The sequence below is a fragment of the Miniopterus schreibersii genome (assembly GCF_964146895.1).
Source record: "Miniopterus schreibersii genome assembly, chromosome: 1".
Classification (NCBI taxonomy): Eukaryota; Metazoa; Chordata; class Mammalia; order Chiroptera; family Miniopteridae; genus Miniopterus; species Miniopterus schreibersii.
This window is the reverse complement of record NC_138101.1, coordinates 37,283,800-37,311,165: the sequence shown is the minus strand read 5'-3', so window position 1 is coordinate 37,311,165 and position 27,366 is coordinate 37,283,800.

Sequence of the window (27,366 nt, the reverse complement as noted above, 5' to 3'; positions counted from 1 at the left end):
TCGCCTCTTGGTGCATACTCTTGCTTCAAAATTACTTCCCTGGCTTCCATCCCTCCAGCTATCGCCGCATTTCTCTGCACCTCCTTACATCCAAATTTTGGGCAGCCGTTTTCTATATGAGGCCGTATCGCCACTCTCTCATTGCCCAGGCACTCGTTAACCAGTGTACATTTGTTTCCTCCCCCCACCCTGCCACTGAATCTTTTCTTTTCATGATCACCAATATTGCCATACCCAGTGTCTATTCTTCCATCTACTGTCACAGCAAAATTGTTGTAATAGTCTATTCCTTCTGTATCAAAAAGACTAGCTTCTCCGAGTTTCCACCCTTTTCTCTCAACTTCTTTCCCCGGACAGGATTCCTTCTCTACCCAAAACCTATGTATCCATGAAGCTCAGAGCTCTTCCCTGGTGCCTCTCCTCTAGACACATCCTGGGTAATTTATTTATTCCCATGGTTTTAAATGCTTCCTTTGTGCTCATAATTTAGTTTTCAAGCCCAAGCTACTCTTTTGAACCCCAGACAGTGGGCAGTGGCAGTTTGTGATTGTAGGGTTAGAGAGAAAAGACTTGAGGTCGAGAACTTTCCATTGTATAACTAATAAACGCGTCCTTATCTGCGTAACTGTGGCTGTCCTATGTATTTTCATCATTTCCCTGCAATATAAGAAGGGGATGCAATTTCTTGGTGGCCGTTTTGGGTTATCCAACAGAGAGAGGAGGCAATTAAATATGAATTTTATAACAGCCTTTAGATTTTAGGCCAGTTTTCCTGCTAGGACATCATCTCCTGTCAAAGGAGAAATAGGGGTTGAGTCCTACAGAATCGCTTCATATTTGAGGCAGTTACAAAATCGATGGAAGACTTTATTGACTTCCTATCCTACTGGGTTCTTGAATCTCCAAGTGAAGGTAGCATGGGATATCCTAAAACTCAGATCCTGTGCTTTATGCCTTGGGAGGCGCTTGGCACAGGTCTGGTGCTATGAGGTTCCCTGAGGCGGAGGCTGCTTTTACCCAGAAGGGTGGTAAAGCGAGGCCTCAGGAAGGGAGAGAGTCTGCAAACCATCAGAAGCATCTCAGACGCAATACATCCAGACTAAATGTTTGCTGTCTGCCCGCGAAACCTTTCTTCCTCTAGTGGCTCCCATTTTGATTATTAGCATTGCATTCTTAATTATTCAAGCCAAAATTTCTCCCCTCACTTGCTACATGCCAATAATTAGCAATCCCTACTGTTTCTACTTACAAAATGTATCTTTTCTCTTCAACTCCAACTGCCACCACCCTTGTCCAAGAGGGCACCGTGTCTCAAACTGTGCCAGTGGCCTATGATCGTCTCTCTTCCCTTAGCTCTGTTTTATTCTACATTTTACTCAGGAGGCAAAATCAAATTTGGGAGGAAAGTGACAAATGTTACTCCTTTGCTTAAGCCTTTCAATGGCTTAGTATTTTCCTTAAAATAAAATTAAGATCCTTCAGCCTGGTGGGCAAGCCCCAGGTCGTCAGCCCGCAGCGGGCCCCTTGTCACCCTGAGGCCTCTTGGTCTTTTCCATTGTTCCCAGCCTCTGGCTTTCTCAGGTCCAGCGCCACAAGCCTTTCCTGACTCAGTCACGTTTCCTTTTCACTTGCTCATTGGTTGGCTCCTGCATTTATTCCGCAATGTTACCTCCACTCCTTCAGGCGCTAGACATTTTCCTAGGTGCTCGAGATGAGAGTCGTTAAGAAAAAGAAAAGAGAAATATTGCCTGCTGTTCAGGATCTTGTGTCCTAGTGGGATGCAAGGGAGAAAAAAGTAAGTGAATGGGGGGGTGTCAGATGTTGCTAGTGCTGAAGGAGTCAGCCGTGGGGGGACGGGCGCTTTCTGTTTTACAGGCTGGGCCAGTTAAGTTTCTCTTACAGGGTCAGGTTTGAGCACACACTCAAAGGAAGCGACAGAGGGGTTCTGGGGATATCTGAGAAATGCCCCGGGGCAGAGCGGTCCCGGGTTGGCGGGGAGGCCAGTGTGGCTGAGCGGTGGGCTGGCTGTGGGGAGGCGGGAGGGAGCCTGTGCGTGGGAATTCAGGCCTCGGGGGAGGGCAGCTGCTGCCAGGCCCGGGGTTGATGCGGCGGGACCTGGGCCCACGGGCGGCAGGAGACACTGAGAAACAGTCAGCTTCTGGGAACATTAGAAGGCAGAACTGACAGGGTTTTCCTGACGGAGTGGGTGGTGGTTGTCACAGTGTTAGAGAAGATTCCAGAGTCCTGGGGCTGCGCCCTGGACGCTGATAACAAAGTGCGAGGAAAACATTTAGTGGTAGTGGGATGTGGAAGGAGGAATTTGTTTTTTGACAGGGTTAAAAGTGAGATGTCAATGAGAAACCAAATAATGATTTGAGTAAGCAATTGTATTCTGATTCTGGAGATGAGAGGAGGATCCTGACTGGGAATATAAATTGTAGGATCATTATTAACATATAGATAATCGTTAATTTCATGAGATGTGTTAGACAGTTGAAGTTAATTTTTTTTAATAAGCTGAAAATTAAAGAGGTGTCCTCTATTTCTCACATAAACAAAACAAAACAACTGAGATTCATGGGTATCGAAGACACCAATATAAAAATATTAAATATATATAAAATGAGAGAAAACAGATAATTTAGTGAACAAAAGAGAAATTTAAGAATACATGTGGCCCGGCTGGGTGTGGCTCAGCGGTTGAGCGCCGACCCAGGATCCAGGTGATCGGGGTTCGATTCCCGGTCAGGGCACATGCCCAGGTTGCAGGCTCCATCCCCAGTCGGGGGTGTGCAGGAGGCAGCTGATCAGTGACTCTCATCACTGATGTTTCTTCTCTCTCTCTCCCTTCCTCTCTCTGAAATCATAAAGATATATATTTTTTTAAAAAAAGAATAGTTAAAAAAAAAAAGAATATATGTGGTTCCATGTGTTTGAGACCTAGATTATAGTTGGTCTATAAAATGAGAATAAGTTGCCCTGAAAAAGGAGCGAGGGTGGCCCCAGAGCGAGTCTTGCTAAGTGTCCAGATGAGCAAACAACAACAAATCCACACGACATTGTGCTATTTTAGAATAGTGAAGGTAAAGGGATGGTCTTAAAAGCTTCTGTAGGTAAGGAAAAAAATAGATTAAAAAGAACTGGGAATCAGACTGGCATCAGGAGATGCTTCCAAGATCTAAATGAAAGTGATATTAAACCTAGAATTTTATACCAGCAAAAGCTTTATTTTTAGCATTCAAGGTCTGAGAATGTAAACCACTCCTTCACTTTTTATTAGAATGTTGCTTAAAGTAATAATCTGGTGGGAGTTAAAAAAAAAAGGGGGATTTCAAGATTTTCCTGAAAATTTGGAACAACATAAGGAGGAGGTAATAAAGGTAATTAACACATATACAAATAGAAGGCAATTGGTAACTCTAGAAAAGAGCAGAATCGCAAAAAATCATTACAGGAGAAAAATCTAACCATAGCCCAGGACAATGAACAAAAACTTCCAGCAAAAAAGCCACTCTTTATTGATTTTCAGCATTTAGAATCAGTCTATACCTACAACACTGAAGATGCCATTATAATTTGAGAACCAACCATAAATATTATCAACCAGGAACATAAAGATAGAGATGATCACAATTAGAAGCTTGGAAATAGGGAAGAATAAACCAAGGGGAAGGTAGAGACACAGTCTTGTACAAGAGGAATTGTCTAGATATTTGACACAGATAAAGTTACAAGCAGATTATTTAATTATAAAATAGACCAGATAGAAGAACTAGTAATGTTACCATATTGGGCCACATGTATTCTTAAATTTCTCTTTTGTTCACTAAATTATCTGTTTTCTCTCATTATATATATATATATATACATATATTTAATATTTTTACATTGGTGTCTTCGATACCCATGAATCTCAGTTGTTTTGTTTTGTTTATGTGAGAAATAGAGGATACCTCTTTAATTTTCAGCTTATTTCAGCATATTGGGGAGGCGATGGCAATGGCATAAGTGAGTTTGTCCTCACATAGCTCAGTAGGAAGGCAATGAGCAAGGTCTAAATTTGATGAATTAAAACACACACACACAACTCATTGCATAGGTGTATTGTTCATAAATATGGTTCCCACAAAATACAAAAAGCCAACAACAATGAAAATTATTCCAAATGGTGCACAGTAAGCAGGAAAATCAAACTTAGCGTGAGTAAGAAGAGTAAAACCAATGCTCTTGATCTTAACTACTTTTGCATATTTTGATTTTTGTTCCATGCATGCACGATAATTCAATAAAAAAGAATATTAGTTTTAAAAGCAAGACCAAAAGTTAAAAGCATTATAAGCTTTTATTAAGGGACTGCTTTTGATATGAATTGCGGTTAGGTGTCTCAATTTGAAGTTTTTATACAGAACTTGTGTCTAATATGTACAAGCTGTGAGATTTTCCTGGATTTTCCTGCACACATATGTAGTCCTTTCTCTGGAATATTGTTGGGAGGTTGTGATAAGCCTGTGCGAGTGGTATGAAAGATATGCAGATAGAACACCCTCCCGTTCTTGTCCCTCATTCCCCGAAATTGCGAAGCTCATCATTTGCAGCTCCCTTTTATGTTAGTTTGGATTTATTATTGAAAATACTGGAAGATTGCCTTTCACGCGGCATATCATGTGCTCTTCCTGGGGAATGCTAAACAAAGGAGTGGTGCATGTATATCCGAGACTGCAGTTAGACTGTAAATGCCAGACCGTTAGATTTTGCAGTTTTGCTGAGCCCCTCTCGGTTCAGAATGGCTAATGTCTGAGAATGCATTTGAAGGAAGAAAAAAAAATCACCTCTTCAGCAAATGTGGCTTGTGGTGGTTTCTATCAGGCTTGCCGGTTTTATTCCAGCCAAGATGTCATTGTGAAAAAGGGAAGGCTTCAGGAGGGACTGATTCGCAGGGTTACTGTTCTGTGCTGACCCTTCTCTCCATTTTTCATGTTACCTTCAGATTGGAGCAATTTTACCCTGAGCAATGAGAAAGTAAAAATCTCATTTTTCCCCCCCTGCCTCTGGCAGAAGACTATGAACACTCTTCTCTGCTGCCTTTGTACTTTGAATTTCTGTGTCTCAGAGATTTGTGAGAGCATATTTGAAAGACTTTGTTTTCTGTACTTCCAGTTCTGGTACTTGTGTGCAGATATTCCCTTAAAAATGTCACCTGTCACCAAAATATCCTTGTGCAGTACATGATAAAGATACAATTTGACTGTCACTACCCTAAAGAGGAAATACATTCTGTTTATATTTTATTAAGACGGTTAATTGGTTAGGCACTTCCCTGAACCAAGACAATAATAGGTATGTCTGTTTTTATTAATCCATATACCCCCAAACCAAGATCTCCAGAAAGCAATTCACAGGGCCTTCAATAGAGTTCTCACAAGTAAATGCAGACAGGCCTCTTCTGTGTTCTTACCTGTTTTCACTTACCCTCATTGCAATTCTTGTCTGGCTTTTCCTGGAATCCTTAGCTTGAAGGATTAAAATATATTAAATGTTTAATGATTGTTCTTTTTCAGCATGAAAGAAAGGACCCAAGGCTGATGCCTCAGAGGGACTTGACTGTTCTGATATTTAATCTTTGTGATCCCATGAGTCTCTTATGACGTCAATTCTACTCATGTATTCTAATCACCTGGGAGGAGGTTAATAACACCTATTTGTTATCAAGGTTCTGTGTGGGATTTTCACTTTTGTCTTAGTCACCTTGGGCTGTGTCATAGTCCATTCAGGCTGCTTCTTTAAAATATTATGCCTATTTTGGGAAAGCTGACAATATAGCAATAGCTGTAAAAAACCAAGAATGCTTTAAAAGCCTTGTAAAACATCAACTTAATAATAACTATTAAGCTTTTCTAGGACTATTTTAGGAGATTTGCAACATTTGTTATACTTCCTTTGAAAACATGAGTCTAAAACAATAACATAATGGTTTTGCAGAGATTTATTTCTAAAATTAAGTGGTGAGGGCTCTTCTCCCCTTGAACATGTTTTGAAATTGTTCCTTTTTAATCTGTAAATATGTGCCCATTGAAACATCATACAAATCAAACAAAAGCTTTTTTCTTACTAAAGTAGGAGTGGTAATAAAATTACCCCCTTTATATACACCATCAAGTAGAAGAGCATTCTATTTGGTATACAGTGATATTTTATGTGACATTTTTGTCCCAAATCACTAAATTAGTTATAAAATTTTTAATAGTTTACAATTTTAATCATTGGTTTTGATAAAGTCATGACATTAAGGGTTTCCTTAATTTAATAATTTAGAGAAACAAAGTAAAAATGTACCCCTCAAACAAAACAATCCACATGTTTTAGGTATGGGAAATTTGGAATAGATTTCCCAGGTAAATAGCAGACAGTTAGAAAGGATTGTCATGCAAATCTATGCAGACACGACAAGGTTGTCTTAATTTTATTAGGTCACCCTTCTAAGTAAGGGCAGGAGGCTCTTTTGCATTCACTCCTTCCTCTTTGACCTTGGTGCTTTGCTGAAATGGCATTCAGCAACTGTTCCTATGTGACAGCAGAAATACCTAATTTGGCAAGTGTGTACTTTATGAAATGTGATATGGCATCAATCATCATTAACCCAAATATCCCCATCACATGCAGGGCCTGACCCCATCACATCTGGTTTCCTGTCTGAAAATCCTTCACTTTGTGGAGGTTTTGCTGATAACAAGGCTCAGAATGATCTCTAGGCAATGGAAACTGACAGAAGATGAATTATCTGTCACTCAGGAGGATGCCCTGACCATGGAAACAATCAAGTACAACTGTCCATTATTATTATTGTTCCCCTTGGCTTTCTTTATTTCTTGGATTCTTTTCCAGCTCAGCATCTGTTTTAAAAGCCTTTTGAAAATCTCAAGAGATAATATGAAATAGAGGACTCAAAGAGAAATTAGTCTTGGTTGATGGCAAAGGCAATCTTTTTCTCTTTGTTGCTCAAGTAATATTTCGAATCATAACACATTAATTTTTCCAAAGGAGCACTGAAAATTACACATATACGTTGTGTGGGTGTCTTAAGAACAAGATTTTTTGTTAGCTATTAAATGTCAGGGCAGGTTGTAAGTTGTGGTTAGGAAATCATTGGTTTTATTTTCCTTCTGAAAAGTCTTGGGTAATTAATGATGTGGTTTCAGTCACTGAAGATAGCTACATATTAGATGAAAAATATTTTATCATTTAGAATTGATCATAGTGCCATATTAATGTATTTCATTCTTTTGCTCACTAAGCACTGATTGTAGGTTGTTTTACAAAGAAACTGTGACGTCTGAAATCCACTTTCTCTTTGTCAAGCAGCAGCAGCACAGCAGGCAGGTGACAGAAACTCATACTTCTCTATTTGGCAATTCAAAATGTTTTCGGTGTCTTTGAAAAGGAGGGGAGTGAATTTGGTGATGATAAGAGGTCAAATCAGTAAGTAATTATTGAACTTTTACTGTGCATGAGCAAGGAGGACCATTTGAAAATTTAAATCACTAGGCAGGGCCCTCGCCAGTTTGCCTCAGTGGTTGGGCTCGCTCACAGACTTGAAGGGTCTGGGGTTCGATTCCAGTCAAGGGCACACACCTTGGTTGCAGGCTCGATCTCCAGCCCCTGTTGGGGTGTGTGTGGGAGACAACCAATTGATGTGTCTCTCTCACATCAATGTTTCTCTCTCTTTCTCCCTCTCTCTCCCTTCCACTCATTCTGAAAAGCAATGGAAAAAATATCCTCAGGTGAGGATTTAAAAAATAAATAAATAAATAAATAAATCACTAGGCAGGGAGTTAAATGGTTGTGAAAAGGCCAATGGATTTTGAGATGTTAAGAGAATTGTAAGGAGAAAGATTTCTTAAAGAGTTATGTCTAGATTAGGGCACCAAACTTACTTGCCAATAAGGGCTAGGCCGTAATATAGGTTAGTGGGGTATGAACAAGATTTCTTTGCACGTTAAAAATACAGCAATAAAATTATTGCTTCACGTAGCCATATGAATGAATCTCACAAATTAAATATTGTGAGCTAAAGATGGCAGACATACAGGAAGAATACATTCTGAATGCTTTCCATTTTCATAAAGTTCAAACAGACAAGCAAGTCTTCGGCATTAGAAGTTAGGATAGCAGTTCCCTTATGGGAATAATGGGTGAAAGGAGGCACAGAGGGGCATCTGGGACATTGCTAATGTTTCTTGGTCTAGGTGTTGGTTGCCTAGATGAATTCAGTTTATGAATATTCACTGAGCTGTATACATAGAATTAGAGTTCTTTCCTGTCTGTATGTTTTATTTCAAGAAGAAGTTTAAAAATATACGACCATACACGTCAAATCCACAAAAGTATTTGTCACTCATTTTTTATGAAACTTACAGCCTAAAGGTTTAATTTTCTTATTGTAACTTTTGATAGAGGCATGAGTACAGAGGACTGTTTCTTTGCCATAAGAAAAATAATTTGTTACATTATGACAGTAGATGGTGACTGGTACCTGGCCTTGGTATCAAGAGAAATAAATAATAAGGAGAGATGAAGACCATGAGAGCAGAGGCACCTGCTTTTGTATTTTAGCAGATTGGGCCATGTGGGTATGTGTGCTGAGGGCTACCAAGTTTTCTAATTTTTTATTAAGTCAGGAATCTTGATTTTATTTGAAAATTCCAAATATTCAGTTTGGGGGTAACCTTTTAAAGCACTGTGATACTAGAGGAACCTTGTTTGCAGGTCAGATTTGGCCTCCAGTTTGGTCCCTTTGGTGAGGAAGGGTGGGTGGATTTCTGGGGACTTGTGAGCTATCTCTGGACAAGTGTTGAAAAATTTAAGAAAGAAACATAAAAGTAAATAGAGGCAAAAAGGAACATAAAGCCCTAGCTGGTTTGGCTCAGTGGTTAGAGCATCAGCCCAAGTACTAAAGAGTCTCAGGTTCGATTCTGGTCAAGGGCACGTACCTCTGGTTGCGACTCGATCCCCAGCCTGGTCAGGGCACGTGTGGGAGGCAACTAATCAGTGTCTTTCTCACATCGATGTTTCTCTCTCTCCCTTCCACTCTCTGAAAAGCAATAGAAAAAATATCCTCTGGTAAGGACTGAAAAAAAAAAAAAAGGAGCATGCATATACTTTTTAATTGCATTTTGTATGTTATTTATGCCAGTATTAAAGTATTAATGATAGTTTCTTCCTTTAAACCTCTGGGAGTTTATAAAACGGGGTGGGACTTACATGTTCTAGTGTCTCAAATTTGAAGAATGCCGGAGTCTGTTGCCCTCTTCGCTTTCCATGCTGCTTTGAACATGTTTTCTCTTTGAACCTCCCGAGTGCACATCTGTCGGTTGCTTGCAATGTTCTAGGCACTGTGCTAAGCATTCAGGGTTTATGTTCTCACTTACTGCTCAGATCCCGTGACTGTCAACAATTTGTGGTCGAGGAAACTGAAGCTTGCCTGAATTTATAATAAGTTAGTAATAATTAAGATTCGAACCAGGTCTATGGAACTTAAACTCTTGCACAGGAATCTGTCACTAATCACTCATCTTATCACTGTGTCAGGAGATACATATATCAAGAATGTTCATGCCTCTATTATAACTGAGCAAACTGAGGCACAGATGCATTAAGTGACTTGACAGAACTGACACTGCTGTTTAGTGGGAGAGGTTTGATACAGGCCTTTTTCTTGATCTTACACTCTTTCCCCCATAACACCAAATGAAGGTCATGCAAGGAGGTAATTTCATCTAAGCTGATTTCTCTAACAGGGGATTCTTTCCTGTCACATAGCAGTATAATTATCCTTTATTTGTGAGTATAATCTAAATAAAATCACCGTAATCTCAGGTGATAAGATGTACCCAAACAAGAAGTGCACGGATGCCTGATAGGCGTACTGATTTAGCGTTCTTGACGCTTAGGATAACAGCTAATGGTGGCGTCTCCTCTCAGCTAGTGCGTTAGAAAGCCAGGCATTCATCCAAATATGCAGATGTGTAGCCTCGTGTAGGCAAAACCTCTGAATAACTGATACGGTTTTCACCCTGAATTACAATCCTTGGTGCTGGACAGTGGCAGAGGATCTGGCAAATAAATGTATATTTTAAAAAGAATTCTTTCAATCTTGACCAATAGCAAGCAGTCTCAGAAAAAAATTATATTTTATGGTTTGACTTATTAATTGTATATTGTGCTTATTTTAATTTTAATTGGTCCTTCTGAATTTTCTTCCCCTGAACAGTGATTCAAGTTGACAGTTTTCTTTGCTAGATGGAATTTAAGTAATTTCAATAATCAAAACAAAACTTTGTCTATTCCCCTGTTTTCTATTCAGTCCAGTCAGGAAATCATAAAATATTTAATGCAGCATTTGAAATCCGAGAGTTGCAGAATTATCTCTTGAAATAGCCTGGAATGTATCAAACAAAGCATTTTATTTGTATTTTTGCTTCCTAAATGTTTATAGTAAAAATAGAGAGACAGCTTTATTGTGTTTTTGCTAAATTCATTAGGCCCTCCATTCAGTCTGTTAATTGTCCCCTCCTGTTGTGTGGTCCTAATGAAAAGAATCCATTTTTAACCAGCACCCTCCACTGTGGCTCTGATGTTACCATGGAAATGGAATCGCTTGTTCTGATTTTGTCTGCTGTACATATTTACAGCGCATTAGGTAACACCTGGGCATTAAAATCTTGCAATACAATAGGCTTTTATCTTTAAAGAACACCAACAATACCATTGTCCCGTCCCATCAGTCGCTCGCCGTGACGGTGGGTGAGTGTGCAAGCAGCCACGACCGGCTCTGGCGAGAGGTCGGCTGCCAGGTGAGATTGTTCACTAATATATGCTATAGTCTATACATCACACATATATAACAAGTAGAAATGTACTAGAATATTCACAACATAAAAATAAAAAGTTTATCTTAGTCCATTTTTATTAAATCATAAATGTACATTATTCTTAGAAGGTATTTCAAATATATATGTGTTTCTGTTCAATATTTGTGCATGACTATTGAGTATCTGATGCTCAATAATAGCTTGTGCTACAGAAATGAGTGAGGCCTATTTCCTGACTGCAGGGAGTTCATATTCTAGAATATCAAGTGGCACAACTTGAGTAAGAATATGTAGTAAATGTCTTCCAACTTGGGCGAACCCTGGAACTCTAAGGCAATATCATATTGTCAGATGAAAGGCATAAAGATAAAATGTCAATGATCACCTCTTCCTTTTAAATACAGTTCCTTGGGTAATTTCATGCCATAGCTTAGGATGGGTACATCATGGAGGACCAGGGAAGACATCACCCCTGCCGTCTACATGTTCATGCTTAACTCTCTGGGCTACTTGGCAACACCTACATATCTTTCCTTTATCTTTCTACACCCCACAACAATTTCCAAACAATTATTTACTCTCTCAAATTTATATTTAATTCCCACATTGTGGCAGACACTACTTTTATGAGATTGTCTGACCCTTGGTTAAAATTCTCAGTTCTTAACATCAAAATTTCTACACATTTTTTTATATCTTTTACTTCCTTCCTTCTGTTTTACAAATAGAAATAACTTTTCTATTCAAGGCTAATATTCTCCACCCATGGGCTTGACTCTATCATCTCCAGACTTCTTTAGGCCCAAGGCTCCATTTGACTATGGTAAAATTGACCCTCGTATTGTTATAATAGCACTTGGGGCAGGATATAAGGCAGTCCCAAAGAAGTCCTTGTGCTTCTGGTAAGGCTGTGATTCCATAGCTTTGACACCTCCCAGAGCAGGATTTTAGGAAGCCCCAGAGCTCCACACGCTTTTGATACTATCCCCATCACCTGCCACACCACGTCTCTTAACTGTGCTGAAAAGACCAATCCCAAGAAAGGAATCACGTTGATTCCTTACATTCCCTAGGAAACCATCAGGATTCATTTCATCATGCCGTACCTGGGGCACAAACTAAACGCAAGCCTCCTGGGGTATCCACTGTGATATTAGCAGACCATGGCTCAGTGTGTTTCCTAACCCGAATGTCTCCCTTCCTTCCCCATTTGCCCACACTCTTTCGCTATGCTCTTTACAAAATTCTCTAAGTCGTTTGCTCTTAATATTTCATCACTTTTTGTTCTAAAGGAAGCCCAGATATCCTCTTGGAAAGTAGCTCTCTGAATGGTTCCCTCTTTTCTGCCATGTTCCACAGGGCCCAGAGGTGGATTGAATGCCCTCCTCATTTCTTGTCTTTTCCAGACCCTGGCTGTCCCTTTTTGTCAAAGCCCCAGTTTGTTTGAAGCACATGACCATTGCGTCTTTTATGTTTCTTGAACACCCCTTTGCAAAACTCTCAGTTGCATCTTCTTATTTCCTGGAGACATTAGGAACTGATTTCACCATGTCTGTTATTTTTCTTTGTATCTGAAACATCTAGATAAGCACTCTGAGTAACACCCTGGACCCCCATTTCCTCGACTGCTTTACCCTAATGATTGTGTCCTTCGCTTATACTCAACCCCCATCCCTTGGTCATACTCTGAACTTGTCATTGCAAAGAACTTTAATTTTCACAAATCTTGATTTCAGAAATTCCACTCACTGACTGTCAAATATTTCTGGCTCATTTATTTTTCCATGCCCCCTGCAATTCTTCTACCCCATAAGTACCTCTGACAAGCTACTTTTTAAATCTACCAGTATAACCTCACAAACCTTCTCTTCTGATCCAGATTATGTTGTACCATTTATCACCATAACAGTTACTTGAATTTACGTTTCTCCCTTGTCTCTGTCTTTTTCCACATTGCCTAGTAAGGCGCCAACTCAGGCTAAGCCCTCCTTTCGGGCACATGTGCACGAGAGCAGCCGACCACAGCTGGAGGGGAAACACAAATGCACCCACTGCTTTCATTTAAAAATCACAATCACAAGCCTCTTGTGTTTCCTCAGGACTGCCTGTCTATCCTACTCCACTCCTTAATCAGTTTAGCTTTTCATTCTTTCAAAGATTATTTCGTATCTTTCCTTAGGGGTTTCAACATCCCTTTTACCTTCTCACTCTGAGATGATAACTCTATTTTTATATCACCGAGAAAATAGAAATAATCAGAGGACAAAAACCTGATTTTCTCACCACAAAATCTTCCCATTCCGTGCATCTGGATATATAATTATTGCCTATTTACCTTTCCCCATGGAAGAACTCTGCGTTTGTGCATTGGATTCCATTCCTTCTGATTTACCCAAACAAAATTATTTCTACAATTTTCTCACTTCCTTCTCTGTTTTGAATACTATTGTTGCATAATAAATCCCTCTAAAACTTAGTGTCTTAAGACAAGCATTTTGTTCTCTGTTATAGTTCCTGTAGACCAGGGAGTGATCATCTGAGTGGTTCAGACCAAGGGCCTCTCATGTGATTGCAGCCAGATCATGGTTGGAACCAGCACAAACGGAGCGTGAGGGCAGGAGAAGCTGGGATTCACTTCATGTAGATTCAGAGCTGCTCTCTGTGGTGCCTCCGCCTGAGCTGCTTTGGACTTTCTTACAGCCCAGTGGCTTTAGGGAACTCAAAATGCGTATATAGCAGTTTCGGGCTACAGTGGGGGTGTTCCAGTGATCAAGGAGGACATTTTATTGTCTTTTCTGTCCTAGCCTCAGAATAACCACGTTTCACATGGCATCTATTCTGCTGATCCTTTTGATTATAAGCCAGCCACAGACTGTACATATTTTAGGGGAAGGAATATAAACCCCACTTTTTGATGAGAGGAGTGTTAAGCTCACATTGTAGAATAGCATGTGGGATCGGAAATGTCATTTTTTGGAAAATAAGTCTGCTTCATAGGTTAGTGAATATTTTCTTTGCTGCTGAAGTATTACCACCCTCATACAAATGTACTGCAAAAGCATCCATTAAAAAGAAAAAAAAAAATCCCTATGTCCCTATGCCCCCTACCGATACACCTTTACTCTCTTTTATTGCCATTTTTTCAAAAGAGTTTTTCCATTGCTCATTTGTCCCTTTGCTGGATCAGATTGCATCTCTACCTCTCCGCTAAAATACTCTTGACAAAGTCATCTATTTTTCAAGTCCAGTGGTTAGGTCTCATTTAGCTTCATGACTTCACAGTATCTGATACAATTGATTACTCACTCCTGCTCTCGGAACACCTCTCGTATGATCTCCCAGGCCCTGCTGCCTCTTGGGCTCCCTGGTGGTTCATGTACCTCATGTTGCTTCTCTCATCTGTTCATGCGGGAGTGCACCAGGGTCCATTCCTCAAACCCGTCTGGTTCTCCTCTGCACACATGCCATAGAGAATCTCCTCCCGTCCTCTGGCTTCAAATGACGTGTCTTAATGATGACCCCCCAGTTTTCAGCTCTGGTTTTCAATTCTGCCTGTGCTCTGGCTTCCTATATCTGGATGCCTCCTTGACATCTCCACTTGGTTGTCAAACATGCACATCAGATTTAATATGTCCAAATAGAATTCTATTGTTGCTTTTCTCACCACCCCCCCCCCCCGCTGCCCCCAATATGCTCATTTCTCAGATCCCCTTATTTTAAAAAATGGCACCGTCGTTCATCCAACACTGTGCAAATGCCTAGGAATCTTCCTTGAGCTCTCTCTTTTCCTCATTGTTCATAGCCTATTCATCTAAAATCCTCGAAGTTATGCTTTTAAGACATACCCAAAATTGGTCAAATTCTCACCATCCCCACTGCTGCCCTGCTAACAAATGTAGGTTTAACCAACAGTAATTTACTGAGATGGACAATAAATTGTGTTCATCCTACTTCTTTCCCCCAATAACAAAAGTTATCTTTAAAAACACAATGAAAACAAATAATTTGCTCATAATCTTTAAATGGCTCCCCACTGGATTCAGAATAAATGCAGTGTTCTTACTATAGCCCACATGTTTGCTCCTACACAGGCTGGTCCCCATGCACCCCTCCTCCCTCGTTTTCTCCTGCCTCCCCGCTTGCTCACACCTTGCCAGCCCCTGTGGCCTTCTTGCTGTTTTTTTATCCTGGAAAATTTCTTCTTCTTCTTTTTTTTTTCTGGACCTTTGAACTTAATATTTTTTTGACTTTAACACTCCCATCCATTTACAGTCTTCTTTTAATGCCTTCAGTATTTTCTAGATTCTCCAAAGATGACAGGAGACAGGTTCTTTCAAATCCAGGAAATGTCATTATCCAGGTCATGAGACTAGATTTCTTTCAGGGGCTCTGCTCTCCTGTTGTACATCAAAATTATTCATGGAGCTTTTTAAAAATACAGAATTCTGGCCTCTACTTTAGGCCTATTGACTCATGACCTTCCAAGGCAGGCGAGGGATCTCTACGTAAACACTTTCTCCAATGTTTCTTCTGCACCCAGTCTGTGGGCTTGCACTGGGGAGCCACTAGGAAGAGCCTGAAGCAATCTCTTCTGCTGGTGTCGTAGATCTTGGTGTTAAGCCTGTTACCCTGTTTTTCCTATCCTTCCCATTCTAACAAATGTTCTCTTTGACGATAAAAAAGACAGTAAAATAGAATGTAAGTGATTTTCTTTCTGATATTAACAGGAAGGCATTCTTCAGCTTCTGTAAATACCTTGTGTTTTGTAACAGTGTGTAAACTGAAAAATATGTTCTGTCAGAACACACATCAAAAATCTCAACCTTTTTGAATTTTTCCTTTGTTTCTGATGTAACACATCATTTGTATGCATAAACCTTACATGTTTTATATTACTTTTAAAAAGCTCGAATATTATCATGTATTGCTACATCTGTTTCTTCAGATAGGTGTGTTTCTTCTTTTTACCTCACCAGTATAGTTTAGTTTTCATAGTTTTTTTGTTGTTGTTGTTTGTTTGTTTTTGTCTTATATGTTCTCTAATTCTCTCTAACATTTTAGAATGTCAGGCCACAAGAACATGCTTGCTTCTTTGATTTAAAAAAAAAAAAAGGCAATCTGTTTTGCCACAGTTTAGGACATTTTGAACTTTTTCTGAATACAAGAATCCTTTTATAGCATCAACATACTTAATATGCTTCATGTTGTAATAGTTATAGTTTTACTCTCTGTTAGTTGAAAAAAATCCACATCTGTCTATGAACTCGTGGATCCTATTCCTAAGTGCCTATTATATGGGTCTTTTAGAAATTAGTGTATGAGAGTCATTGCTGCATTATGGAGAGAACACATTAAAATAATTGAAACTTCCAGTTCCTCCTTGCTGCTCACAGGGATCCCCCCAAATCATAAAGGTTAACATGGAAACACCACTTTCTATATAAATGGCTTAGTACCTATTGTCCCCAATGAAAATGTTGGTAAAGGCCAGGAAGGAGAAAAATGACTATGTTCAAGTTTAAGCGAGTTCTCAGCATCCCTCATCCTCTTAAACAGAATCTTTAAAGCTGATCCTCTCTGACTATCTGCATGGAAGAAACAAGGTGAAAATAGAACAACTGCCAGGACCTGTCAAGGGGCAGGTCTTAAAGCAGCAAAGAGAAGCATGGCTGGTAATAACTGGAAGAAGGTCATTCTGGCCAATCCTGCTTCTCACACTGACGTAGGAGTCAATACTTTCAAAAGAAGAAGACTAACATGGGTTTGTGACTTTTTAAACATGATAACATTGTTCACAAATACCTGTAGTCCAAGAAATGCCCCAAACAATAACTAACCAGCTTAACAAATGTGGCCGCCATGTTTTCTGGCCAACACAATGATCTTTCTAGCTTCTTTCCATCTAGTCAAGGCCTTATGACTCTATCCAGTGAGATATGAGTGGCTGTCAACTGAATAGAGCTCTCTGAAGTGCTTTAAATTCCTGGTAGAATATGACATTCACCTGGCACACCCCTTTCCCTCTGCTCTTTGCACCTCTTCAAAATGTAGAAGTAGGATCTGAAGTTTAGCAGTCATCTGGCAGCAGCAAGGCCCTAAACCAATGAGCTAACCATGGAAGAGTAGAAAAATAAAAAGCGTTTGGCTTCTTGTTGAAAAGAGGAACCCAAACCAACTACTGTTAACCTCCAATCTCCTAGTAATACTATATATATAATGAACCCCTTGGTTTAAACGTCTCTTAGTCGGATCTTTTGTTACCTGTAGAACATACTCTGAAGGGATGGAGCCAGGTAGGAAAGGGGGTGGGAAAAGAAGAGTCTGGTAAAAGTGACTCTGCCCCTATAGAAATTCTGGCTCACAATTTGGGAATGCAGTTGTGATTGTGTTTTATTTTCCCAAACTAAATAAATACTTAAGGATGGAAACAGTCACTGTGTCTTTGTCTTTATTCCCTGTTGCACACAGCACAATGCCCTGCAACACTCTCGCCCTTTCTCTTCTTTCTTCCTGTCAGGTTGGAAAAAGAAACCCATGGATAATAGATTCTGCATGCCAGGTGTGGTACTAGGAGTATAAAGATGACCGAGGTAGCCGCCGCCTGAGGGAATTCCACAGCCGGAGAGAAAAGAATGAACATACATCTGACATGTTATTATATATATGTAAGCAGGGACATCTTGAGAAGAAAGAAGCTATATTTAATGATAGGAAAGGGAAAAGGGTTGTAATGATTTCAAGGTTTTTTTTGCAGCAAGTTACAAAGTTAAGAAAATTTCTTTTGGTAAAGTATGCACAGGGGGTTAGACTATTTTTGGTGTGATGTATCTTCATGAACCTGGAGAAACTATGAAAGAACCCGCAGTTAGAATCAAATCTATTTGGCTGAGAAAGTGATATACATAGATCTTGTTAATGTATTTTGTGAAGCATTCTAGTTTTTTCTATGTGTGTGTGTATGTGTAATAAAATTCACATCATACGGTGTCATGTGGTATGTATTGTTTTATAACCTGCCAGTTCAATAAGCTAGCTACCTCTCACATCCATAATTTCATGACAAAACACATAGATATCTACCTGTTATCATTCACTTATTCCACAAGTTTATGAATAACTTATTTAAAGGACCTTCATTTATCATATATTTAGCTTGTTCACAATTATTTGAATGAAACATCCTTGTACCTAAGAAAACATATTTTTTATTTCACTGGGGCTTGGGAATAAAAGAATTTGTAACCATCCTGTAACCAATTTACTCTCCCCTCCAGATGTGCAGGAGAAGAGAATGACTATGTTAATTCTTCCGGCAAACATGCTAACTACTTGATAAGCCCACTAATTATATTTACTAGCAGAAGAATAATGGTAACTTTTTATCTATGAGAGGATCTTTAGCAGGAAAATACTATTCTGTTGAAGTTGCTTATTGTAAATATACCTGCAATTAACACTGTTATGGAGGGTAGGGTGGCTTGCTGAGGAAGTTCATATAAGCTGTGTAATTAATGAAAGAGCCCGAATGGCATCCTCTGTGTGAGCGATGTGTCTTCATACATTGTTCAAATGCTTCATCTTTTAACCTGGAGCCAAACAATTTTTGAAGCTGTATCTGAGGGTCTGAGATCCCTCCAAGGAAAGAGTCCTTCACCTGTATCATTTAACTCGTTCGTGAAGTTTGATACTGGGCAACACGTATGACTTAGGTAGTTTGATCTGATCTGACAATACAACCTTTGTGTCACCACAGGTAAATTCCAGAAGTGAAATTCTTCTGTTTTAGACATTGTGGGATATAATGAACAGTCTAAACTCAGTAGGGTCAAACTACTTTTCTATGCTCTCTCACATTTCCTTTTTTATTCCTTAGGGACATCTTAGGCAGTTCCCTCAGCTTTCTTGATACATTCAGGTATTTATTTAAAAAGTCCAGTCGATTCAAGTACAGTTTAAAAGTCCAATTTCCACCCAGCCGGCATGGCTCAGTGGTTGAGCATCAACCTATGATCCAGGAGACTGAGGTGCGAATCCAGGTCAGGGCCCTGGTTTCGGGCTCCATCCCCAGCAGGGGTCATGCAGGAGGCAGCCGACCAATGACTCTCTCTCATCATTGATGTTTCTATCTCTCTCCCTTTCCCTTCTTTTCTCTAAAATCAATAAAAATATATTTAAAATAAAATAAAAGTCCAGTTGCCTATCCAATTTATTGCACATCTCCTTCCCTTCTTGTGCCACCTAGGCTTGGGGGACTTGGAATGGAGGTAAAACAGAATCTGCTACTAAGATATCCATTCCGTCTCCGTTTTCCCTCTTAAGTATCTCTTCTTTTCCAGCTAGTAGTATGGGAAGGTATGATACAAATTGAGAGAGAGAAAAAGAGAAGTATTTCTTACTTATAAGTTTTGGATTAGGTCATCTCTTGGCATCTACTGTTTATTTTCCTGCGGCAGGCATTCAAATGCTGGCTCTCTTGGGGTGCTTGTGTGATCCTAGTAGGGGATCCCCTCAGTGCCCAGTGCTTTGGCATGGGTGATCTCCATTGATAACTGTCAAACACACCTCAGTTCATCCTTCTGGATGTCAACACAGCATTTTATTCCTGGGTTCCCTTTGCCTGCTAGTCTGCCTTCATGCTGTCGAAATAAACACAAGGCTTTTTTTTACTTTCTGTAATGTTCACCTTTTCCAAGACAGAATTGGCTGGAGTACAGACTCTTGCACTCTGCCCTTCTGTTGAACTTTCTCTTTCAATTTCTCATTTCTTCTCGTGCTCTGGGAAGATCATTCAATCTGCTGTGGAAGAGGAACCCCAACTAGTGAATGAGAGGCCAGCCTCTCAAGTTCATTCCCTCGGGGCTTTGTTGTTGGGTGAGGGAAGGGGCAAGACAAGCCCTCCACAGGCTAAATGCTCAAGAAACCCCTGGTGCCTTCTGTTTCCCAGCTCTGCTGTACTTGCCACCGGGAAGAGAATGACGCTTGTACAAAGGCCAATTATTTGTTTCCTTTCTTTTTTTTAACATTTTAAAATTTACTTTTTATTATTGAAGTTATTAGGATGGCATTGGCTAATAAAATTTTATATGTTTCAAGTGTACAATTCTATAACACCTCATCTGTATATTGTATTGTGTGTTCACCACTGAAGTCAAGTCTCCTTCCGTCGCCATTTATCCCGCATTTACCCTCTTCTACCTCCCTCCAGCCCCCTTCCCTGTGGTCATCACCATTCCGTGGTCTGTGTCTATGAGGTTTGCTTTGTTTGGCTTAATCCCTTCGCCTTTTCCACCCATCCCTCTACCCCCAGTCCCCTCTGACAGCTGTCAGTCTGTTCTCTGTATCTATGAGCCTGTTTCTATTTTGTTTACAAGTTTATTTTGCCCATTAGATTCCACATATAAGTGAAATCATATGGTACATATTTGCCTTTCTCTGACTGGCTTCTTTCACTTAGCATGGGCACTTGGGCTGCTTCCAAATCTTGGCTATTATAAAAAATGCTGCAATCAACACAGGGATGCATATATTCCTTTGAAATAGTGTTTTGGGTTTCTCCGGAAAAATTCCCATGATTGGAATTGCTGGGTCATAAGGCAGTTCCATTTTTAATTTTCTGAGGACCCTCCATTCTGCTTTCCACAGTGGCTGCCCCAGTCTGCATTCCCACCAGCAGTGCACCAGGGTTCCCCTTTCCCCACACACTCGCCAGCACTCATTGTTTGTTGACTTGTTGATGGAGCCATTGTGACAGGTGTGAGGTGACACCTCATTGTGGTTTTAATTTGCATCTCTGATGGTTAATGACCGTGAGCATCTTTTCATGTGTCTCTTGGCATCTGCATGTCCTTTTTGGAGAAGCGTCTATTTAGGTCCTTTGCCCATATTTCCATTAGATTCAATTGGGGTTTTTTTTGGTCTTTTTTTGTTTGTTTTTATTTTTATCATCACCCCAGGATATTTTTTCCATTGCTTTTCAGAGAGCAATAGTAGAAGGGGGAGAGAGAGGGAGAGAGAGAGAGAGACATCGATTGGTTGCCTCCCACACGTCACCCAGCCAGGGCTGGGGATTGAGCCTGCAGCTGAGGCACGTCCCTTGGCTGGAACTGAGCCCATGACCGTGCGCCGATGCTCTAACCACGGAGCCAAACTGGCCAAGGCAACATTTGTTTTTTTATAGTCACCTTTCCTCACTGACCTAAGAAATTATTTTATACATTTGCTTAATTTACTTATTCATCCATTTACTTAAGTTTTACTATATCATATGATAAATCTGCTTACATTATCTTAACTTTCAAATATTTTATATTAACTATTCTCAAGCATTTGCATTTCATGATGAATGTTATATACCTTTTTCAATTTTCTCCCAGCAAACCTCTTACTCCTCTCTTCTCATCCTCTCTCTGCCTCTGCCTCTGCCTCTCTCTCTCTCTCTCTCCCCCTTTGTCCCTACCTTCCCTCCCACTTTCTCTCTTTCTCACTATGAAGACAATCTTTCTGTTTTATCAATATGTTCAATTAATTAGCTCTGAAGACATGTTTCTTAATTTGTCTATTTCTGGTATTTAATAATTTTCTTTTACTTTCCATGATTTTTGCACTGTTCTTTTTCTAACATATTGTATTGAATTCTTAGTTCAATTGCTTTTATTTCTCTTTTGTTTAATTGCGAAGCATGCAGCGCTAGCTTTAGCAGTTTCCTTAGAGTTTGATATATAATCATTCTATCATTATTAATTTCTAAGTAGCCTATACCTTTGTTTTATTTTCTTTAGTAAAGAATATGACCATTTCTCTAACTGATTAGTCCTTAAAAAATTATTCATCTGATATGGATTTCACTTTGTGGTCAGAACATGGCCTGTAATTTGAGTCCTTGTCATTGATTTTATTGTATTCACCAGTTCTGCTTGTGTTTTTTTCTGTTATAGTTGGTTATATTCCTTTATTACATTCTTAACCTCCTTATAATCCTTTTTTATTTTATCCATTTTATTCTCATGTTATTGCATATTCAAAGGAGCGAGTTCTCATCTCATGACTTTTTTAGTAGCTATTTCAAAGGTATGCCTTTCTTCTAGATCTTCTAAATGCTCTTAGATATGGGGAATAAATGCTCAGTTTTATGGTCAGTTCAGGTCTTGGATTTTATGGTCAACGGAAAGATGCTGGGACAAGTAAGAAATATTTTTCTACTCTCCCTCAGGTGGTCTTCACTTAGGAAACTGGTGTTACATGAATTGTAGAAAGATTTCTTATATTAGATATACATGCTTTAAAATAAATAAAAATCCTTCCTATATTTTATTATTAGTTGCCTGATAGTCTTAATTTACTGTTGAAAAAATTTCTTTGTCTTGTTACTGAAGCAGAGGTATAAAACAGTATTCATAACAAAAAATTTGACTACTTTAATAATATATTATTATTTTTGGTTTGTCAAAGACCTTTCATATTTGTATTTTAGAACCTGGCAAAGTGCATAATATATAACATGTTCTTAATAAACATTTAATGAATAAATAATCCCTAATTGCAGAGAAGTGAAGAAAAAATAAATTTTTTTATTTTTATTAAATTTTTTTTTATGGATTTGAGAGTGAGGAAGGGAGGGAAGGAGAGAGAGAAGGAGAGAGAGAGAGGAAGAGAAACACCGACTTGTTGTTCCACTTACTTATGCATTCGTTGGTCGATTCCTGCATGTGTTTTGACCAGGGATAGAACTCACAACCTTGGAGAGTATCAGGACAATGCTCTAACCAACTGAGCTACCTGGCCAGGGAAAGCAAATTATTTTTTAAATGGTTTTGTTGAACTAAGATTTTAATATTTCAAAATTATACTTCAGGTGAATTAAGAAATTAAGCAGATGGTCAAGAAGTAATATATACTTAAAAATTTGTTTTTTAGATACTAGGATTATGCAAGGAGATAAAATTTTAGTGGTATTAATAATTTTACCTGTTTCTAACTTTTGTGGTGCTGCCTACAAGATTTTTACAGCTTGGGTGCAACATCTAGCGCTTCTTTCTTGTCTTTTTATGCGTCATGGATGTATTTTTAGTATAGTAATAAATAGAGACAAAGTTGAAAGAACATTTAAATGAAACAATTTTTTTTCACAGATTGCTTCATTTCCTTAGTATTTCAAGAGAATGTTTTTGTTCCTTCCTGTTTAGGGGCTGAATGAAGGTTGATCTTTGTAGAGCTTATGGTTCAAAATAAGGACTGTTGAAATCAGGGACCAACTCGAGTCCAAGCTGAAGTAGCAGCTAGGAAAAGGCCAAGGACATAAGAGAAGAATGGAGTCAATTGATAATTCCGACCAAGCTAACTACCCATGAAAGTAGATGGCGTTAGAAATCTTAAGTACTTATCTATTTATGCTGTAGCCTGATCTGAGCTTAAGCCTGAGCATCTCCTTAGTCAGGTAGCACTTCCCCTATTGTCCTAAGAAAACATTATTCACTTTACACGGTGCTGGGTGCAGTGGAGCTGTGAAATACAAATATTATCCTTGGCTAGGAGGCTCATTCAAGGGAACTGGCGAGGATCTGTTGTCATGAAATTCCAATTAAGTACATACTAGCAGTGTGACCACGAAAATGAAACCATCATTATCTGATACCTTACCCATAAGCTGTGCTTTCAGAGCTTCTGCTGAGTTCTTGAGAATGCAGTCTTGACTTGAGCTTGAGGAAAGGGGCTGCAAGAAATATTAATTTCCTTTACTCTTGTGTTGTCCTTTTCTAGCAGAGTAGAGGACAGAAAGAAGAGAGAAAGGGACATGGGATAAGTAAACACGAAAGAGGGTGGCCAGGCATCGTAGAATAATGACCAGGTGGACTTCTAAGAGCAACATTATTTAATATTAAATTTTAGTAATTATCTTCCATTTCTTCCATGTGAACGCCTTTCATCTCTTGACACCTTTATAAATGTGGAAGGCATGAGAGAGTTTCTTACAGTTGTTCTTACGGAAACACAATAAAAGAATAGTCTTCCAAGTTTTGATCAATACTGGGATAGAGATAAAGGAGAGTAAAAGAGCAGAGAACAAAAATTCAGCACGAAACCACAAACTGACAAAAACTTATGGTGGGCAGTGTTTTCTGCAGGTCATGGGAGGCAAAATCTTACCTAGGTCTTCCTTTGGGAAGAAGACCATTGCCAATATCTGGATTATACAATAGGGAAAAGAAAAATTGTGTGGTGCACATAATAAGTTAACTGGAAGAATAGAATGGGTAAAATGGGTAAATAATTGGGAGTTTAGGTAAAGAAAAGGATGGAGCCTTATCTGGGGCTTAAGTGGTGAATTGGATGATAATAGCTGACATAGGTGTAAATAACATAAAAGCAACTCTAATTTCTATAAAAGACATTACAATTCAGATAAATAATTGACATATTAGGTTTGATTATATACTGAAATGCAGGTTGATTTATGGACATTTAAAGTCAATTGCTAGTTAGGGAACAGGCCTTAAGGAGTGTCAGAATAGTTCCTTTCTTTCTGCCATGGTCAACTCAAATTCTAGGTAAAAACTAAAAAGTATTACCGGGTCTCATGCATGACATCTCTGGCCTCTGTCTTTAGAGGGCATTGAGAAACAGATGCAGGGGTTAGAGGTGTGGACAGCAGATCAAGACTTTCCGATGTAATTGTGGCCAGTATGACATGGATGGGCCTGGCACTGCTTCCTGTCTTCCTGTTCCAGGCCTTCGAGGGAAACTTTGGGCCTGCAGGACAGAAATCTTTGTCCAGACACACTGCCCTCAAGTCACCGAGGGACAAGAGGGCCCAAGGGGCAGGGAGTTCCTTGCCTGTAGGGATTAGGGCTTGTGATGAATTCGTTCAACCCGTTTGAGAAAAGTGGAAAGATACAGACAACCTTCCAACCCCACAGTGAGGAGTAGGGGCAGGGAAAGGTCAGGGTTGTTTAGTTACAAACCTTTTCTCATCAAAAACAAAACAGTGTTGACTAAATCCTCAAACTTCAGCCCTGATCATTTGGTCCCCTTTGAACTCTGTTTAACCACTGCAGGGGTAAAACTTGCAGTTACTATAACTCAGCCATACGCCGATATCAGTTACTTTCTTAATTCCTCCCTGATGTGGCCCTGATAAGGCCAGCAGATGCACTGGCCTCAGTGGCGCATCTGCACCAGGCACCAGGCACCTTTTCCTCTTGGTTCTGAAACAACGCTCGTCCTCTTGCTCCATGGACTGACTCCGCTCCTGCAGCACTCGGTTGGTTCTCACTCCTCTCCTGTCATGGTGCCACTCTGTGTCCACGTGTGTGTGTGTGTGTGTGTGTGTGTGTGTGCGTGCGTGTGTGTGGCAGGGGGAGGTCCTCCCATCCAGTTTATATAACAACAAAGGAAAGCTTTGCTAATCAGAGGGCAGAGAGCAAGCGGCCACTCTAGGTAAAAAGAATTTTTAACATGAAAAAGGTGTTGACAAGAAAAATAGGAAAGAAACTGGAAGATGAGATGAGAGAGATTCTGCTAAGAGCTTCTACTTAATGATTTTGCCTCAAGGCCAATTTTTATGACATTAAATTATTTTTATTTGAAATCCAGATAGGTGGGAACACCATGCAAAAAGTTGAGAAGTAGGGTGATACAGGCCATGTGAAGGTGCTTCAATTCTGATGTTGATTATTGTGAGCAATGGCAAGTCAACAATTGTGAAAAAATGATTTAATATAAGATGTATATAGCCAATTGAGGCAGATAACTTATAAGTTAGATTTTTTGTTCTAAATTTAATTAGGCTAAAAGAACCATGAGACTATTTATTTAACATAGAATTCTAGAATATATTTTTAACTTTTTGCCTTCTAATGTCATTAAAACTATTATGCTGTATTTGTGTGCTATGGTATTATTGATGAATTGAGTGATAACATATAAATAAGTGAATGCAGTAAAAGACAGAGAGAGAGGGGGGGAGAGAGAGTGAAGGGAGACATTTGAGCTGGAAATGTTTATTCTGCATGTCACAGCCCGTTCTCTACCATACACACATGCAGACTGTCCTGCATTTGAAACTCCATCTCCTGTCCTTGGAGGCTGGCTGGTGTCTTTGTGAAAGCAGCCATTTCATTTTAGCTGGGCATCCGCTTGAGCCATCTGCTGAGATGGCTTCCCAGCGGTCTACAGCTATGACAGCGTTTGAAGTTATGCTTCAGGGTATCTTTAAAAACATTTTGCTTCTAATCTCCCTGACTGTAGGTTCCCTGCTCTGCTCCTTATGCGGAGCTGCTTGAATGTTCCATGCACGTCCATCCTCCCACCGATCCAACTCAGTCGATCAACAAAGTAGTCCATATTTGTTGAGCTCCCATTATGTGCAAGATGCAGAGAGTTGGCTATATTTTTTCAAATTTCAATGCAGGTTGACTGGCTGCATTCCAGGGTCTCCTTGTTGGCAATTCTAACTTGCCACTTAATGATAAGTAGAAATTTAGATGTTGCTAATAAACTGTTCAAAAACAGTGTTAAATATTATATTTCTTTTTCTGGAAAAAGGAGACATGTGTTTAATGAGAGTCAGAATTACCAAAACTATTATGATATAGAAATGAATGATAGGTTTCTTATATAAAAACATCCAGGTAGCTTTTTAGGAAGGGCTCAGGGCTTGGAATTAGGTGCCATAAACTTGGCTTTGGGATTTTTAAATTGTGAAATATAAATAAAACACTTCAGTCCACTTGCATTTCAAATTTCTCCAAATTATGTCAAAACTAGAGAACTATGATGAGTTTTATGATTTAATATGCAAAAACACATAATTATGATTTGACATATAAATATAAATAGTAAACATATTGATTATATTTAAATGGTCTACTGTTAGGATATGTTTTCTTAAAGTTTTATGCATTAATTTTGGGGACATTACAGATTGGTCAGTGATTAAAAATGTTTCAATACATTCATTCATTTCAAATTTCATTTTTATGACAGAGCTGAGATCATGGGTATCAGAGTTTAACAGATATACATTGAAAACTGCCTCTAATGCTCCTTAACTTTGGTGAAGGCACCACAAATTTTCAAACCTCACCTGTAAAATGGAGATAATACTATTTCCCCATTCAATTGTTTTGGAGATTTTATCAGGTGATATGTGCTTAATATAGTTCCTGACATAGAAATGTTAGGTATTGTTCCTACTGTTTTTATTCTTACCTTTTTTGAAAATCACCATTAAAAACAACAAAAGACATGTAAACATACCATACTAAGTAGTCAAAGTGACCAGATTAAAAACAATACTAATTATAAAGTGACTGATCCTTTTAAGATGAGAGTTAGATAATAGCCGAAGTTATTAGTGACAATGAGAACGGTGGTAAAGAATGCTCTGTGACTTTGGAAAGGTTGGTAGGCCAGAATTTCCTCAATTTTTATGTGTTACTGTAATTGTAGTCTTTGCCTGGTAGACTTACTTGCAAATTTGGTGTGTTAATATATATAAATC